Source organism: Euprymna scolopes, chromosome 4 (assembly GCF_053919585.1).
Source record: "Euprymna scolopes isolate OS-2025 chromosome 4, ASM5391958v1, whole genome shotgun sequence".
Taxonomy (NCBI): domain Eukaryota; kingdom Metazoa; phylum Mollusca; class Cephalopoda; order Sepiida; family Sepiolidae; genus Euprymna; species Euprymna scolopes.
The window spans coordinates 35,970,895-35,990,138 of NC_136485.1; the positions used below are offsets into that span (position 1 = coordinate 35,970,895).

General features: G+C 31.5%; 1 protein-coding gene and 1 pseudogene across 1 annotated transcript in view; one reads left to right on the forward strand and one right to left on the reverse strand.

Moving 5' to 3' along the window:
* Positions 1-19,244, forward strand: part of LOC145267125 (aldehyde dehydrogenase, mitochondrial-like) — a 134,529-nt gene that overhangs the window by 59,112 nt on the left and 56,173 nt on the right. The gene's annotated exons all lie outside the window — the stretch shown is intronic.
* Positions 11,680-11,813, reverse strand: LOC145274528 (U2 spliceosomal RNA; annotated as a pseudogene).

Consider the following 19,244-nt stretch of genomic DNA (forward strand, 5'->3'; position numbering starts at 1 on the left):
TCAATAGCTATAGCCAGCCGGTCTCATGAACACAGGTTTACACTCCATCCAAGTTCAGTTGAGGCCTCTATTTCCTCCGTGCGAATAAGGTCCTGACCCCTCCCCAAGTGCGGGGAGTTTGCCCAACTCCACTCCGGGCACACTTAACAAGAAAACTACCCCCTCCCTAATGCAGGAGAGAGAATGCTCACTGCTTGATCTCCTTCTTTGGTTGGATGACTGCCACCTCCCCATAGCGAGGGGTAAAAAAAAAAGCAAATCACCCCTTCAGCCCTTCCCTAATCTGCGTAGCACGGCTCCCTCCTTCAGGGAGGGAAGGTCAATAGGTGGAGGAAAAATAGTCAACGCAGGGCATACTGCCTGAGAAGCTAAAATCGCCTTTTTATATACGGCAGTCAGACAGACTCTATTTGCCTTGAGGGCGGGCTAAGCCCCTCCCCCCAATTTGAGAGCCGGAGAAACTTCTCCTCTCAGAAGCTGGAGGGGAGGCCAGGGAGCCTTCCCTCTTTCAACTAAGAGACGGATATATATGTATCTTTCTTTTCTTTGCTTATTTCTTGGTACTAAGGATTTCTGTATGCATGTTATTTTATTTAAGAGTACTAAATAGCTTTTCAGTTTCTTGAGACTCTTTCACCTGTCTGGATTCTGCAGCAACGTTGTGGAGTGATATGTAAAACATAAATTGGTACTTTATAACAATAGGTATGTAGAATTCTAACTCGCCAGTGTTGATCGCTTCGATTATTTACAAATTCACCAGGTCCTGGATATGACCATAAACTGTATCCAAACGTGGGGCTTTGTGAAGTGTGAAGCCACCATTTAATTGCTATTGCTACCAGGTCCACTCTGATCTAGAGTGGTAGTACCTGTTAGGGTCCCAATTATGAGTTAAATAGAAACCAACATTAAATAAACAAATATATTCAAGGAAAAAAATGTCACTGGATTTGGCATGAAATAACCTGATATAGTGTTGATATGTCATAAAACAAAATGAACCAACAAATTCACCAATCGACACAATATCAACAAATGTATCTTTCTTTTCCTTTTTCTATGCTTATTTCTTGGTTCTAAGCTTATCATTAACAAACCCTGACATTTCTTTTACTTTGTTTTGTGTATATATTTTATTTTGTGTAGAATTAAAAAAAAAAAAAAAAAAAAAATTTTCGCTACCACATTTGCAGCGAAATGTTAGCATAAATAAAATCACTGGTGACAACCCATGATGTTTTTTCTAATGAACACCAATTAACCAACACGCTTTCCATTGGTTTTTCATAACAATTTAATATTGATAAATTTTAATAAACATTTCCATTACTTTTCTCTTTTTATCAATAAATATACTTGGTTGATAATTAGAGGACACAATGTTTATTGTAATAAAACTTGTGATCTATAACATCCAATTCTAAAAATTAAACTTTCCTTTCTCAATTGAAACAAACAACATACCCCACACTATGTTCCTAAAAATGAGGATTTTACTATTGCGTTTACATAATTTTTTAGCTATGTTTCTCTTACTTTCAGCATGAGAAAATATAATTTTCTACATGTGTTTCATGCATAACACACAAACGTATATGTGACCAACATTTTACCTCTGATATTTTTCCAAAAACACCAAATAACATTCACGCTTTCCATTGGTTTTTCATGATAACAATTTAATATTTATAATTTATAATAAACATGTCCATTAATTTTCTCTTTTTATCAATAAATATGCTTGGTTGATAATTAGAGGACTAAAATCAGATTTGTAAAAATTTCATTTTTTTTTCTTTTTTCACTCTGAGAATTTTCTTTTTATTTCTTTGACAAACTATTTTTTTCAATTGACTTCAAAACATGATTGTTATTGCTTTTTCCCGTTTTGTCTTATATTTTTTTTCTTCATGCCAAAGATTTTATATATCAAATTTTGTCTCATTTCTTACATTTTATTTCTTTAATTCATAGTCCGCCAATATAGTATTAGTTTCAATTCCATTGAACACAATGTTTTATATAGTAAACATCAGCATATTTCACTTTTCAAGTATTTTTTTATTTTATTTCAAATACTATGTTTTATTTCATTTTGTTGACACTCATTTACCTCTCTGGGGTGCTACAAGGAACATGTAGAGTGATATATCAAACATGAATTGGTACTTTATAACAATAGGTATCTAGCATTTTCAGATAGCAATGTGGATAGTTTTAAACATGTATACACTTAAAATCTCATAATATAAAGAAATGTATCTTTTTTTTCTTTTCCTTTGCTTATTTCTCTAACCTAAACATATCATTAACTAACCATAAACTTTGTTTTAGTTTTATATATATATATTTTATATTGAAGAATACACAAAAATCAATTTCACTACCACATTTACAATGTTAGCATACACAAAAATCACTGGTTACAATCATTGATAGCTGTTTCTTATAAGCACCAAATAACTATCACAATTTCGAATTGTTTTTCATGATAACAATTCAATATTGATACATTATAAGAAACATTTCCGTTGCTTTTCTCTTTTTATAAATACAAATAATATTAAGCACACCATACCAAGCCCACTGTTTCAGCATCTAATAAACTGCCTACCAAGATCAATGTTTTCAAGTGACAATGGAGAGTATTCATGTTATGTTTCACATTTTTATGTTTTGATATATTTTGCTGCTTAATATCAAATTCAGCAGATGAGTTCTTTCTTATGCATCAAACAATTACATTTTCTGATATTCATTCAAACTAATTACTGAAAATCAATTACATATTTTCTTTACTAAAATAATACTGTGCTTGATTTCATCAAGTGGTGCAGATCTGTTTTTACACTAACAATGTGCACATTTTTTGAAGAATAAAGTTATTTTTTGTTTTTATTTTTAAGGTGGTGAAGGTGATCCGGGGAGTGTTTTTTTTTTTTTTTTTTTTTTTTTCCAAAAAAGGTACTTTTTACGAATGGGTATCCAAGAAACGTTCAGTATTTTGTCATAAATTAAGATTTTCTTTGACCACTATCAATACTATCAGAAATGAACAATCTACACAATACAAACTAACGGTTTTGTTGGCTTTTTATTATAACTCCAAACTAACCCATAACTACATTTTTCTTTTATTTTGCAAATTTGATTTCCTTTAGTTTATATTGTGTAGCTGAATCAGAAATTGATTGAACTTTTGTCATTTGTAGTTAACATGCTTTCAGCGCAATTACTACAGTGTAATCACACATGATCTACCAAAATAAAAACACTTCAGATAAAGTCTTAAATAGAATTCAGTTCCTTACATGACATCTGATGAAGTCAGTAGAAACATTACAAACTAATACTTGAAAAACAATTTGACATTTACTGTACTACAATAACACATTTGTAAAGAAGTAGAAATCTGGATACCTATTCTGATACCTAATAAAAGAAAGGACACTCTTTGGGGCGGATTTTGATGATAACAAGTCACTAATTAGACATTATAATAAACATTCAAATAATTTAAGAATTTTACCAAAATAAAATTACATGGTAATCACCCAATTTCTTCCACAAAATTTTGATTGGCAAAACTCATAAACATAAAATATATATTTTCTAATTTCATCTTTTTTACTTTTTACATAATCTGATTTGATGTTTTCCTAAAGATTCAAATCACTGTATTTTGCTGCTTAATATCAAATGCAGCAGATGAGTTCTTTTTTATGCATTAAACAATTACATTTTCTCATATTCATCCAAACTGAAAATCATTATTTTCATATTTTCTTCATTAAATTATCACTGTGCTTGATGTCATCAAGTGGAGCGGATCATTTTCTTTCTTTTTTTTTTTTTTTTTTTTTTTTTTTTTTTTTCATTTGTTTACACATTTTTTACAAATGTTTTTGAGAGTCCATACAATGTTATAAGTGTTCAACATTTTTTTTTTCATTTGAATATATTTTGCCTAAGATTCTTAGCCTATATCATTGCATACCAATTTGTTTCTTGAAAGTTAAGTTCACTGTAAAAACATCTGATACACCAAAATCCCTGATACCTGTTTCTTATAAGCGCCAAATAACTATCACTATTTCGATTTGTGTTTCATGAGAACAATTCAATATTGATACATTATAAGAAACATTTCCAGTGCTTTTCTCTTTTTAGCAATACATATAGTTGGTTGCTAATCAGAGGACTTAACTAACCCTATAATTTGCTTTACTTTGTTTTGTATATATATTTTGTATTGTGTGGAATTAACAAAAATTCATATGCAGAAATCTGTTGATTCATTCCAAGAATCCCAATGCGACCAACAAACTTGAAAGATTACAATTTCTTTTTACTATGACCAATAAGAAAGCTCAAGAACTAAGTTGTTGGACTCATCCTGATCACCATTTTAAAGTATTGTTAACAGTAAGTTTAACATTTTAAGTACAGAACAATATTATGTTTTGATATTTACAAATTACTATTTTCTGTGACAGATGTTACTTTTTCAATATTGATTGTACGCTCTTTCGTGTTTTTACATTTTGCATAAAATAATATTAAGCACACCATACCAAGCCCACTATTTCAGCATCTAATAAACTTCCTACCAAGATCAATGTTTTCAAGTGACAATGGAGAGTATTCATGTTATGTTTCACATTTTTATGTTTTGAAATATTTTGCTGCTTAATATCAAATTCAGCAGATTTGTACTTTGCTTTGTGTATATATTTTATATTAGGTAGAATAAACAAAACTTAATTTTGCTACCATCATTATTTGTAGTGACATGCACTGTTAACATAAATAAAATCACTGGTGAAAATCCCTGATACCTGTTTCGTATAAGTACCCAATTACTATGATAATGTGTTATTGTTGATACATTATAATAAACATTTCCATTGACTGGTCGTTTGCTTAGCTTAGGTTTACATCATTTTTTCACAATGTTTCTCTACTTGCTTTCAGCATGAGAGCAGATCATATTCTACACATGTTTCATGCATGTCACACAAACTTATAATATTTGATCAACATTTGACTAACAATTTTACAAAAAAGACCTACCACCTTAAGGGGGGTAAAGGTAAGGCTCCCCACATAACCATAAAAGAAAGCCGCCCCCCCATACAGTGGGAAAGAGCTCCCTTCCCATTCTGGAGCAGAGAAGGGGCAAGGAAAACTCTTAAACATAAATGGTCAACGGAGGGTATACACCCTGGGAAACTAAAGGAGCCTTTTTATACACATCATAAGATGGCAAAACTTAAAAAGATAAAGAGAGCTATAGCAAGCTGGTCTAATAAACAGGTTTACACTACACTCAAGTTTACTTCAGACCCCTATTTCCTCCGTGCGAATAAGGTCATGACCCCCCGTCCCCAAGTGCAGGGAGGTTGCCCATCTCCCCTCCGGGCAAACTTAAAAAAAAAAAAAAATACTCCCTCCCTAAGGCAGGAGAGGGTAGACTTCCTGCCCCATCCCCTTAGTTGGTTGGATGATCAGTCACCTCCCTATACCGAGGGGTAAAAAATAAAAGCAAATCACCCCTTCAGCCCTTTCCTAATCTGCGTAGCAGGGAGGGAAGGTCAACAGGTGGAAGAAAAATAGTCAACGCAGAGCATACTGCCTGACAAGCTAAAATCGCCTTTTTATATACAACAGACAATCAGACTCTGATTGCCTGGAGGGCGGGCTGAGCAATGAATGTGGAAGCCGGGGAACTTCTCTCTGGGATGCTGTAGGGAACATGTAGAGTGATATATCAAACAAGAAGTGGTACTTTATGACAATAGGTATCTAGGATTTACACATACCAGTGTTGATAGTTTTAAATATTTACAGACTAACATTTTACACAATATAAACACATGTACCTTTTTTTTTTTCTTTTCCTTTGCTTCTTTCTCGAACCTAAACTTATCATTAACTAACCCGTAACTTTGTTTACTTTGTTTTGCGTATATATTTTATATTGGGTAGAATAAACAAAACTTAATTTCGCTACCATCATTATTTTTAGTGACATGCACTGTTAACATAAATAAAATCACTGGTGACAATCTTTGATACCTGTTTCGTATAAGCACCAAATAACTATCACTATTTCGATTTGCTGTACATGTTTCCTATTACTTGGAAACCAGATTTTTTAAAAATCCCATTTTTTTTTCACTCTGAGATTTTTCATTATATTTCTTTGACAAACGATTTGTTTTCAATGAACTTCAGCACATGATTGTTACTGCTTTTTCCCCTTTTGTCTTATATTTGTTTTTCTTCATGCCAAATATTTTATATATCAATTTTTTTGCTAATTTCTTAAATTTTATTTCTTTAATTCTTAGTCCACCAATATAGTATAAGTTTCAATTGCATTGAACGCAATGTTTTAGATAGTAAACATCAGCATATTTCACTTTTCAAGCACCTTTTCATTTTATTTCAAATACTATGTTGAATTTCATTTTTTTGACACTCATTTACCTCTCTGGGGTGCTACAAGGAACATGTATATTGATATACCAAACATGAATTGGTGCTTTATAACAATAGGTATCTATAATTTTGCTTAATTCTCTAACCTAAACTTATCATTAACTAACCGTAAATTATGTTTTAGTTTTGTGTATATATTTTATATTGTGAAGAATAAACAAAAATTCATTTCACCACCACATTTGCACTGTTGGCATACACAAAAATCACTGGTTACAATCATTGGTAGCTGCTTTTCAAAAACACCAAATGACATTCACGCTTTCCATTGGTTTCTCATGATAACAATTTAATATTGATGAATTACAATAAACATGTCCATTACTTTTCTCTTTTTATCAATAAATATACTTGGTTGATAATTAAAGAACACAATGTTTATTGTAATAAAACTTGTGATCTATAACATCGAATTGTATAAATTAAAGTTTCCTTTCTCAATTGAAACAAACAACATATCCCTCACTAAAAATGAGGATTTTACTATTGCCTTTTAGATCATTTTTTAACAATGTTTCTCTTCTTACTTTCAGCATCAGAAAATATAATTTTCTACACGTGTTTCATGCATACCACACAAACGTATATGTGACCAACATTTTACCTCTGATATATTTTTTTCCAATTTCCTTTCACCATTGTCATTATTATTAGTACAGTTTTCGTTTTGTCTTTAAAATGAAGTTGTACATGTTTCTTAATACTTCGAAACCAAATATATCAAAAAAAAATTTTTTTCACTTACAAAATTTTCATGATATTTCTTTGACAATCATATTTGTTTTTAATTGAATTCAGCACATGATTCTTACTGCTTTATCACCTTTTATCTTATATTTCTTTTTCTTCATGCCAAATATTTTAAATATCAAATTTTTGCTCATTTCTTAAATTGAATTAAAAAAATGAAATTTTTTATTCCACCAATATTGTATAAGGCTCAATTCCATTGAACACAGTGTTTTATATAGTAAACATCAGAATTTGTTTCTATTTTATTTTATTTCAAATACTGTTTCATTTCACTTTCTCGATAATCATTTACATCTTTGGGGTGCAACAGGGAACATGTAGAGTGATATATCAAACATGAATTGGAACTTTATAACAATAGGTATCTAGAATTTCCACATACCAGTGTGGATAGTTTTAAATATTTACAAACTTACAATTTACACACTATAAACAAATGTATCTTTTTTTCTTTTCTTTGCTTATTTCTCGAACCTAAACTTATCATTAACTAAACCTAAACTTTGTTTACTGCATTTTGTGTATATATTTTATATTGGGTGAAATAAACAAAACTTAATTTGGCTAATATCATTTGTAGTGGCATGCACTATTGACATATATAAAATCACAGGTGACAATCCTTGATTCCAGTTTCGTATAAGCACAAAATATCTATCATAATTTCGATTTGTTGTTCATGATAAAAATTTAATATTGATACATTGTAATAAATATTTCCATTGCTTTTATCTTTTTATCAATACATATACTTGGTTGATAATTAGAGGACACAACTAACCCTATACTTTGCTTTACTTTGTTTTGTATATATATTTTGTATTGTGTGGAATTAACAAAAATTCATATGCAGAAATCTGTTGATACATTCCAAGAATCCCAATGCGACCAACAAACTTGAAAGACTACAATTTCTTTTTACTATGACCAATAAGAAAGCTCAAGGACTAAGTTGTTGGACTCATCCTGATCACCATTTTAAATTATTGTTAACAGTAAGTTTAGCATTTTAAGTACAGAATAATATTTCTTTTGACATTTATAAATTACTATTTTCTGTGACAGATGTTACTTTTTCAATATTGATTGTACCCTCTTTTCTGTTTTTACATTTTGCATACAATAATATTAAGCACACCATACCAAGACCACAATTTCATTATCTAATAAACTTCCTACCAAGATCAATGTTTTCAAGTGACAACGGAGAGTATTCATGTTATGTTTCACATTTTATGTTTTGAAATATTTTGCTGCTTAATATCAAATTCAGCAGATGAGTTCTTTCTTAGGCATCAAACAATTACATTTTCTGATATTCATTCAAACTAATTACTGAAAATCAATTTCATATTTTCTTTACTAAAATATTACTATGCTTGATTTCATCAAGTGGTGCGAATCTGTTTTTTACACTAACAATGTGCACATTTTTTGAAGAATAAATTTTTTTTTTTTTAAGGTGGTGAAGGTGATCCGGGGAGTGTTTTTTTTTTTTTTTTTCAAAAAAGGTACTTTTTACGAATGGGTATCCGAGAAACATTCAGTATTTTGTCAGAAATTAAGATTTTCATTGACGACTCTCAATACTATCAGAAATGAACAATCTACACAATATAAACTAACTGTTTTGTTGGCTTTTTATTCTAACTCCAAACTAACCCATAACTACATATTTCTTTTATTTTGCAAATTTGATTTCCTTTAGTTTATATTGTGTAGCTGAATAAGAAATTGATTTAACTTTTGTCATTTGTAATTAACATGATTTCAGCGCAATTACTACAGTGTAATCACACATGATATACCAAAATAAAAACACTTTAGATAAAGTCTTCTTACATAGAATTCAGTTTCTTACATGACATCTGATGAAGTCAGTACAAACGTTACAAACTAATACTTGAAAAACAATTTGACATTTACTGTACTACAATATCATATTTGTATAGAAGTAGAAATCTGGATACCTATTCTGATACCTAATAAAAGAAAGGACACTCTTTGGGGCGGATTTTGATGATAACAAGTCACTAATAAGAAATTATAATAAACATTGAAATAATTTAAGAATTTTACCAAAATAAAATTGCATTGTAATCACCCAATTTCTGCCACAAAATTTTGATTGGCAAAACTCATAAACAGAAAATATATATTTTCTAATTTCATCTTTTTTTTTTTACATAATCTGATTTGATGTTTTCCTTAATATTCAAATCACTATTTTTTTGCTGCTTAATATCAAATACAGCAAATGACTTATTTTTTATGCATCAAACAATTACATTTTCTCATTCATCCAAACTAATCACTGAACATCAATTTCATATTTTCTTCACTAAAATATTACTGTGCTTGATGTCATCAAGTGGAGCGGATCATTTTTTTTTCATTTGTTCACACATTTTTCCAATTTATATATATTTTGTTAAAGATTCTTAGCCTATGTCATTGCATACCAATCTGTTTATTAAAAGTTAAGGTTCACTGTAAACACATATGTTACACCAAAATAAAAACGCTTCAGATAATGTCTTGATATTCAATTCAGTTTCTCACATGACATCTTATGAAGTTAGTAGAAATGTTACAGACTTTTAAATCTCAAACACTTTCAATACTGTGCACTGATATTTTCTTTTTTGGAATATAAGCAAATTCATGCTTTTTTTACAAACGCCAACAAATGTCACATTTTGTAGCAATGTACTGAAACAATTATAAAAATAGGTATCTAGGAAAAGGCCACTACATATGTTATAAATTCCAAATTTCCATAACCTGGCAAATACTGGTACACGCTAGCAAATTTAGATTTGCAATTACAGAATATGATTCTAATTTTTTCCTTTGCTCTTTATTCTAACATTACACTAAGTTTACTGTGTTATTTCGCTACAGTTGATATTGTGTAGAACAATAAGAAAATTATAGTGAACAATGCATTCAACAAAATTTCACACACATTTCTAGATACCTATATCTAATAAGTTCAAAAGAAAGGACACACTTAGGGAGGTATTTTGGTGGTCAAGTCACTAAATAGAGATTAGCTGGTTTCCCGGCATAGCCCAGGATGTAATAAAGATTGACTGAAATACATGTTCTAGCTGGTTTCTAGGCGTTGCCAGGGATGTAATATAGACACATTATGTTGTATATTACCTGTTCTCTTCTCCCTAAGGTAAAACAATTTCATATACATGCTGTAAATTACCTACGCTAGGGATAAAACATGAACAATACCAGTCCTAGGGTAGATAAAACAAATAATACATAGAGATGAAAGATTCCTCTCCCCTAAGAATAAAACATATATTCAATATCTGCTTTTGTTTTTTCATTGTTTATACGGTCCCGAGCAACGCCGGGTAGCCCTGCTAGTCTATATATATAAAAGGCAAAAATCGGTGTGTATGTATGTATGTATGTATGTATGTTTGTTTGTAACGCTAAAACTTTTGAAAGACGGAACCAGAGTTGACAAATTTGGTATCATATTGCACCTTGATCACCCGGATGACAAATATCGAAATTTCACGTCAAACGGACCAGTAGAAAGGGGTCAACTGATCGTTTTTCTCCTAGGGGGGCCCCCAAAAAAACCTGTCATTTTAACGTTATTCAGTACGTGTCACGTGACGTGACGTCAGCTCAAACTTTTGACAGACACAACCAAAGTTGACAAATTATGTATCATATTGAACCTTGATCACCCGCATGACAAATATCGAAATTCCACACCAAACGGACCATTAAAAGGGGGTGAACTGATCATTTCTCTCCTAGGGGGGCCCCCAAAAAAACCTGTCATTTTAATGTTAATATTACATAATCCAAAAACGCTTAGTCATGTCACGTGACGTGACGTCAACATCCAGTAATGGCGAACAAATGTAAACAAACACTTTGTTTTACCGATACTTTTGTAATTTCTCTTCTGCTTTGTTCTAGAGATTATTAAACTCCATGACAATGTCTCCAACGTATTTAACTGGTTAAAAATAGTATTTATACAAGAGTTTTAACGAAAAATATCAGGAAAAAATGTACAGGAATAAAAAAAAATTCAGCTTTCAAAATATTCGTCGATAAAAAAACCGATCTTTATATTTACGCTAGCCATTTTGTATATTACCACGTGACCTGCTATCTCTTAAACTGGAGGGGGGGGATCCACTTGAATCCAACAAAACCAGTAATTTTTTTTTTCTATTATATATACATCATTTTCTATAAAATTAAGTGTAGACTTTATAATTAAAACAAAAAATGTTATTCATACTAAAAAAAAAAAACGCTTAGTCATGTCACGTGACGTGACGTCAACATCCACTAATGGCGAACAATTGTACCTATTTACTATGCCTCCCCACGGGACAGAGTTAGACACCAGGGTCGTTTTTTAACGTGGAGAAAAGGTACAAAAATAAAAATTGTCTCAGTCGTGGAGGATTTCTCCTCCACCGAAAGAGAACAAGAAATAGAAGTGCAGCATCTGAAGAACAGATACTACACTTTGATCTTGACCAAAAGGCCAAGAATGCGAACAATTGTAAATAACAACTGTTTTCACAAAACCAACACCGTCTTTCTTTTTTTTCTCTCTCTTTCTCTCTCTCACCCACTTACTCTTCCCTCTCTCTCACCCTCTTTCTCTTGACGTCACACCACTGTTAAACTGTGGGGGGGGGGAACACATTCCCAGGCATTATCTCCTATAGATGCACATTTTATTAGAAATTCAGCTTTCAAAATATTAGACGATAATAAAAATATAAAACCAACACCCTCTTTCTCTTTTCTCTCTCTCTCACCAACTTACTCTTCTCTCTCTCTCACCCTCTTTCTCTTGACCTCCTACTACTGTTAAACTGTGTGTGTGTGTGGGGGGGGAAGAGGCAGCTTGAAAACCAACAAAAACAGTGCACAGTTTCCCAAGCATTTGGGGTGGGAAGGGGGGGAAGAAGCCGAGCGCACAGTTTCGTGTGAGAGAGAGAGAACAATTCTCAACCTATATACTCAACAAATTTTTTATCTACAGATTTGAAAGTTTGTATATAGGGTATTCAGACATGGAAATATATCTAGCATAATCTATCTATTATATCTATAAAAGTGAAAATGTGTGTGTGTGTGAGGTAGCCAGAGAGAGAGAGAGAGAGAGAGAGAGAGAGAGAGACAACAATTCTCAACCTATATATTCAATACATTTTTTATCTACAGATTTGAAAATTTGTATATAGGGTATTCAGACATATGGAAATATATCTAGCATAATCTATCTATTATATCTATAAAAGTGAAAATGTGTGTGTGTGTGTGTGTGTGTGTGTGTGTGCGTAAGAGAGAGAGAGAACAATTCTCAACCTATATACTCAACGTATTTTTATCTACGGATTTTAAACTTTGTATATAGGGTATTCAGACATATAGAAATATATCTAGCATAATCTATACATTATATCTATAAAAGTGAGTGTGTGAGAGAGAGAGAACAATTCTCAACCTATATATTCAACAAATTTTATACCTACAAATTTGAAAATTTGTATATTGGGTATTCAGACATATGGAAATATATCTAGCATAATCGATCTATTATATCTATAAAAGTCAGAATGTTTGCGTGTGGTTGTGTGTGTAAGGTTGCGAGAGAGAGAGAGAGAACAATTCTCAACCTATCTATTCAATAAATTTGTTATCTACAGATTTGACCATTTGTATATAGGGTATTCAGACATATGGAAATATATCCAGCATAATCTATCTATTATATCCATAAAAGTGAGAATGTGTGCGTGAGAGAGAGAGAGAGAGAGAGAGAGAGTAAGTACAATTCTCACCCTATATATTCAACAAATTTTTTATCTACCGATTAGAAAATTTGTATATAGGGTATTCAGACATATGGAAATATATCTAGCATAATCTATCTATTATATCTAGAAAAGTGAGAATGTGTGTGAAAGAGAGAGAGAGAAAAGAGAGAGAGAGAACAATTCTCAACCTATATATTCAACTAATTTTTATGTACAGATCTGAAAATTTGTATACAGGGTATTCAGACATATGGAAATATATCTAGCATAATCTATTATATCTATAAAAGGTAGAATGTGTGTGTGTGTGTGTGAGTGAGAGAGAGAGAGAGAGAGAGAGAGAGAGAACAATTCTCAACCTATATACTCAACAAATTTTGTATCTACAGATTTGATAATTTGTATATAGGGTATTCAGACATAAGGAAATATATCTAGCATAATCTATCTATTATATCTATAAAAGTGAGAATGTGTGTGAAAGAGAGAGAGAGAGAACAATTCTCAACCTATATATTCAACAAATTCTATCTTTACAGATTTGAAAATTTGTATATAGGGTATTCAGACATTTGGAAATATATCTAGCATAATCTATTATATCTATAAAAGTGAGAATGTGTGTGTGAGAGAGAGAGAAAGAACAATTCTCAACCTATATACTCAACAAATTTTTTATCTACAGATTTAAAAATTTGTATATAGGGTATTCAGACATATAGAAATATATCTAGCATAACCTATCTATTATATCTATAAAATGACCATGTGTGTGTGTGTGTGAGAGAGAGAGAGAGTCAGAGAGAGAGAGAGAACAATTTTCAGCTTGTGTGTGTGTGAGAAAGAGAGAGAGAGAAAGAGAGGAAGGAAAATTCTCACCCTATATATTCAACAAATTTTTTATCTACATATTAGAAAATTTGGATATAGGGTATTCAGACGTATGGAAATATATCTAGCATAATCTATCTATTATATCTATAAAAGTGAGAATGTGTGTGTGAGAGAGAGAGAAAGAGAGAGAGAGAGAACAATTCTCAACCTATATATTCAACTAATTTTTTATCTACAGATTTGAAAATGTGTATATTGGGTATTCAGATATATGTAAATATATCTGGCATAATCTATGTATTATATCTATAAAAGTGTGAATGTGAGTGATGGAAAGAGCAAAAAATTCTCAACCTATATAACCTATAAAAGTGAGAATATGTGTGTGAGAGAGAGAGAGAGAGAACAATTCTCAACCTATATATTCCACACATTTTTGGGCACAGATTTGGAAATTTGTATATAGGGTAGGCAGACATATAGAAATATATCTAGCATAATCTATCTATTATATCTATAAAAGTGAGAACTCGTGTGTGTGTGTGTGTGTGAGAGAGAGAGAGAGAACAATTCTTAACCTACATACTCAACAAATTTTTTACCTACAGTTTAGAAAATTTGTATATAGGGTATTCAGACATATGGAAATATATCTAGCATAATCTATCTATTATAACTACAAAAGTTAGAATGTGTGTGTGAGAGAGAGAGAGAGAACAATTCTAAACCTATATATTCAACAAATTTTTTATCTACAGATTTGAAACTTTGTATATAGGGTATTCAGACATATGGAAATATATCTAGCATAATCTATCTATTTTATCTATAAAAGTGAGAATGCGTGTGTGTGAGATAGCGAGAGAGAGAGAGAGAAAAAGAGAGAGATAAAAATTCTCAACCTATACATTCAACAAATTTTTTATCCACAGATTTGAACATTTGTATATAGGGTGTTCAGACATATAGAAATATATCTAGCATAATCTATCTATTATATGTATAAAAGTGAGAATGTGTGTGTGTGTGTGAGAGAGAGGACAATTGTCAACCTATGTATACAACAAATTTTTTATCTACAGATTTCAAAATTTGTATATTGGGCATTCAGACATATTTTAATATATCTGGCATAATCTGTCTATTATATCTATAAAAGTGAGAATGTGTGTGATAGAGAGAGAGAGAACAATTCTCAACCTATATACTCAACAAATTTTTTATCTACAGATTTGAAAATTTGTATATAGGGTATTCAGACATATGGAAATATATCTAGCATAATCTATTATATCTATAAAAGTGAGAATGTGTGTGTGTGTGAGAGAGAGAGAGAGAGAACAATTCTCAACCCATATACTCAACAAATTCTTTATCTACAGATTTTAAAATTTGTATATAGAGTATTCATACAAATAGAAATATATCTAGGATAATCTTTCTATTATATCTATAAAAGTGAGAATGTGTGTGTGTGTGTGAGCGAGAGAGAGAGAGAGAGAGAACAGTTCTCAACCTATACATTCAACAAATTTTTATATATAGGGTATTCAGAAATATCGAAATATATCTAGCATAATCTATTATATCTTTAAAAGTTAGAATGTGTGTGTGTGAGAGATAGAGAGAACAATTCTCAACCTATGCACTCTACAAATTTTTTATCTACAAATTAGAAAATTTGTATATAGGGTATTCACACATATGGAAATATATCTAGCATAATCTATCTATTATATCTATAAAAGTTAGAATGTGTGTGTGAGGTAGCCAGAGAGAGAGAGAGAGAGAGTAAGAACAATTTTCAACCTATATATTCAACAAATATTTGATCTACAGATTAGAAAATTTGTATATAGGGTATTCAGACATATGGAAATATATCTAGCATAATCTATCTATTATATCTCTAAAATTGAGAATGTGTGTGTGAGAGAGAGAGAACAATTTTCAACCTATATACTCAACAAATTTTTTTATCTACAGATTTGAAAATTTGTATATAGGGTATTCAGACATATGGAAATATATCTAGAGTAATCTATCTATTATATCTATAAAAGTGAGAATGCGTGTGTGTGTGAGAGAGAGCGACACAGAACAATTCTCAACCTATATATTCAACAAATTTTTTATGTACAGATCTGAAATATCACATTTGTATAGAAGTAGAAATCTTGATACCTACTCTGATACCTAATAAAAGAAAGGACACTCTTTAGGGCGGATTTTGATTATAACAAGTCACTAATTAGAAATTATAATAAACATTCTAATAATTTAAGAATTTTACCAAAATAAAATTGCATGGTAATCACCCAATTTCTGCCACAAAATTTTGATTGGCAGAACTCATAAACATAAAATATATATTTTCTAATTTCATCTTTTTTTTTTTCTTTTTACATAATCTGGTTTGATGTTTTCCCAAATATTCAAATCACTATATTTTGCTGCTTAATATCAAATACAGCAACTGAGTTATTTTTATGCATCAAACAATTACATTTTCTCATTCATCCAAACTAATCACTGAACATCAATTTCATATTTTCTTCACTAAAATATTACTGTGCTTGATGTCATCAAGTGGAGCGGATCATTTTTTTTTCATTTGTTCACACATTTTTCCAATTTATATATATTTTAAAGATTCTTAGCCTATGTCATTGCATACCAATCTGTTTATTAAAAGTTAAGGTTCACTGTAAACACATATGTTACACCAAAATAAAAACGCTTCAGATAATGTCTTGATATTCAATTCAGTTTCTCACATGACATCTTATGAAGTTAGTAGAAATGTTACAGACTTTTGAATCTCAAACACTTTCAATACTGTGCACTGATATTTTCTTTTTTGCAATATAAGCACATTCATGATTTTTTTTACAAACGTTAAAAACTTTCACATTGTGTAGCAATATACTGAAACAATTATAAAAATATTTGTTTTTATTTTGAATGATGCAGGGCATCTGAAGAGAGATTTTTCTAACAAAATGAAAGTATAATTTTTAGCAATAGGTATCTAGGAAAAGGCCACTACATATGTTATAAGTTCCAAATTTCCACAACCTGGCAAATACTGGTACATGCTAGCAAATTTAGATTTGCAATTACAAAATATGATTCTAATTTTTTCCTTTGCTCTTTATTCTAACACTACACTAAGTTTACTGTGTTATTTCGCTACAGTTGATATTGTGTAGAACAATAAGAAAATCATAGTGAACAATGCATTCAACAAAATTTCACACACATTTCTAGATACCTATATCTAATAAGTTCAAAAGAAAGGACACACTTAGGGAGGTATTTTGGTGGTCAAGTCACTAAAAAGAGATTAGCTGGTTTCCCGGCATAGCCCAGGATATAATAAAGATTGACTGAAATACATGTTCTAGCTGGTTTCTAGGCGTTGCCAGGGATGTAATATAGACACATTATGTTGTATATTACCTGTTCTCTTCTCCCTAAGGTAAAACAATTTCATATACATGCTGTAAATTACCTATGCTAGGGATAAAACATGAACAATATCAGTCCTAGGGTAGATAAAACAAATAATACATAGAGATGAAAGATTCCTCTCCCCTAAGAATCAAACATATGTTCAATATCTGCTTTTGTTTTTTCATTGTTTATACGGTCCCGAGCAACGCCGGGTAGCCCTGCTAGTATAATATATAAAAGCCAAACGTCTGTGTGTATGTATGTATGTTTGTTTGTAACGCTAAAACTTTTGAAAGACGGAACCAGAGTTGACAAATTTGGTATCATATTGCACCTTGATCACCCGGATGACAAATATCGAAATTTCACGTCAAACGGACCAGTAGAAAGGGGTCAACTGATCGTTTTTCTCCTAGGGGGGCCCCCAAAAAAACCTGTCATTTTAATGTTTTTATTACGTAATCCAAAAACGCTTAGTCATGTCACGTGACGTGACGTCAACATCCAGTAATGGCGAACAAATGTAAATAACAACTTTCTTTTTGCGATACTTTTGTAATTTCTTTTCTCCTTCGTTCTATATATTATTAAACTTCATGACAATGTCTCCAACGTAATTAACTGGTTAAAAATAGTATTTATACAAGAGTTTTAACGAAAAATGTCAGGAAAAAATGTACAGGAATAAAAAAATTCAGCTTTCAAAATATTCGTCGATAATAAAACCGATCTTTATATTTACGCTAGCCATTTTGTATATTACCACGTGACCTCCTATCTCTTAAACTGGAGGGGGGATCCACTTGAATCCAACAAAACCAGTAAATTTTTTTTTCTATTATATATACATTATTTTCTATAAAATTAAGTGTAGACTTTATAATTAAAACAAAAAATGTTATTCATACTTAAAAAAAAAACGCTTAGTCATGTCACGTGACGTGACGTCAACATCCACTAATGGCGAACAATTGTAAATAACAACTTTTTTCACAAAACCAACACCGTCTTTCTTTTTTTTCTCTCTCTTTCTCTCTCTTTCTCTCTCTCTCTCTCTCTCTCTCTCACCCACTTACTCTTCCCTCTCTCTCACCTTCTTTCTCTTGACGTCACACCACTGTTAAACTGTGGGGGGGGGGAAGAGGCAGCTTCAAACCAACAAAAACAGTGCACACATTCCCAGGCATTATCTCCTATAGATGCACATTTTATTAGAACCGCTTGCGTCCTCTTTCCTAACTCTCTCTCTATCACCATATTTCTCTCTCTCTCTAACTCTCTCTTCTCTCTCTCTAGACCTCTTTCTCTCTCTCACCCTCTTTATCTACTCTCTCTCTCACCCTCTTTCCCTTCTATCTATATTAGCACTTATCAAGGCCAATAAGCGACTCGAGGATGAGAGTTGAAACGTGCACAGTAGTGCTCTTCTGCCTCTCTCTCACACTCTTATCTTCTCTCTCTCTCTACCCCTGTTTCTCTTCTCTCTATATTAGCACTTATCAAGGCCAATAGGCAACTAGAGGATAAACTCGACGATGAGAGTTCAAATGTGCACAGTATTCAAATTTGGGAAAGAGGATAGAACAACTTTCTCTTCTGCCTCTCTCTCACACTCTTTATCTTCTCTCTCTCTCTACCCCTGTTTCTCTTCTCTCTATATTAGCACTTATCAAGGCCAATAGGCAACTCGAGCATCAACTCGACGATGAGAGTTCAAACGTGCACAGTATTCAAATTGGGGAAAGAGGATGGAACAACTTTCTCTTCTGCCTCTCTCTCACACTCTTTATCTTCTCTCTCTCTCTCACACTCTTTATCTTCTCTCTCTCTCTCACCCTGTTTCTCTTCTCTCTATATTAGCACTTATCA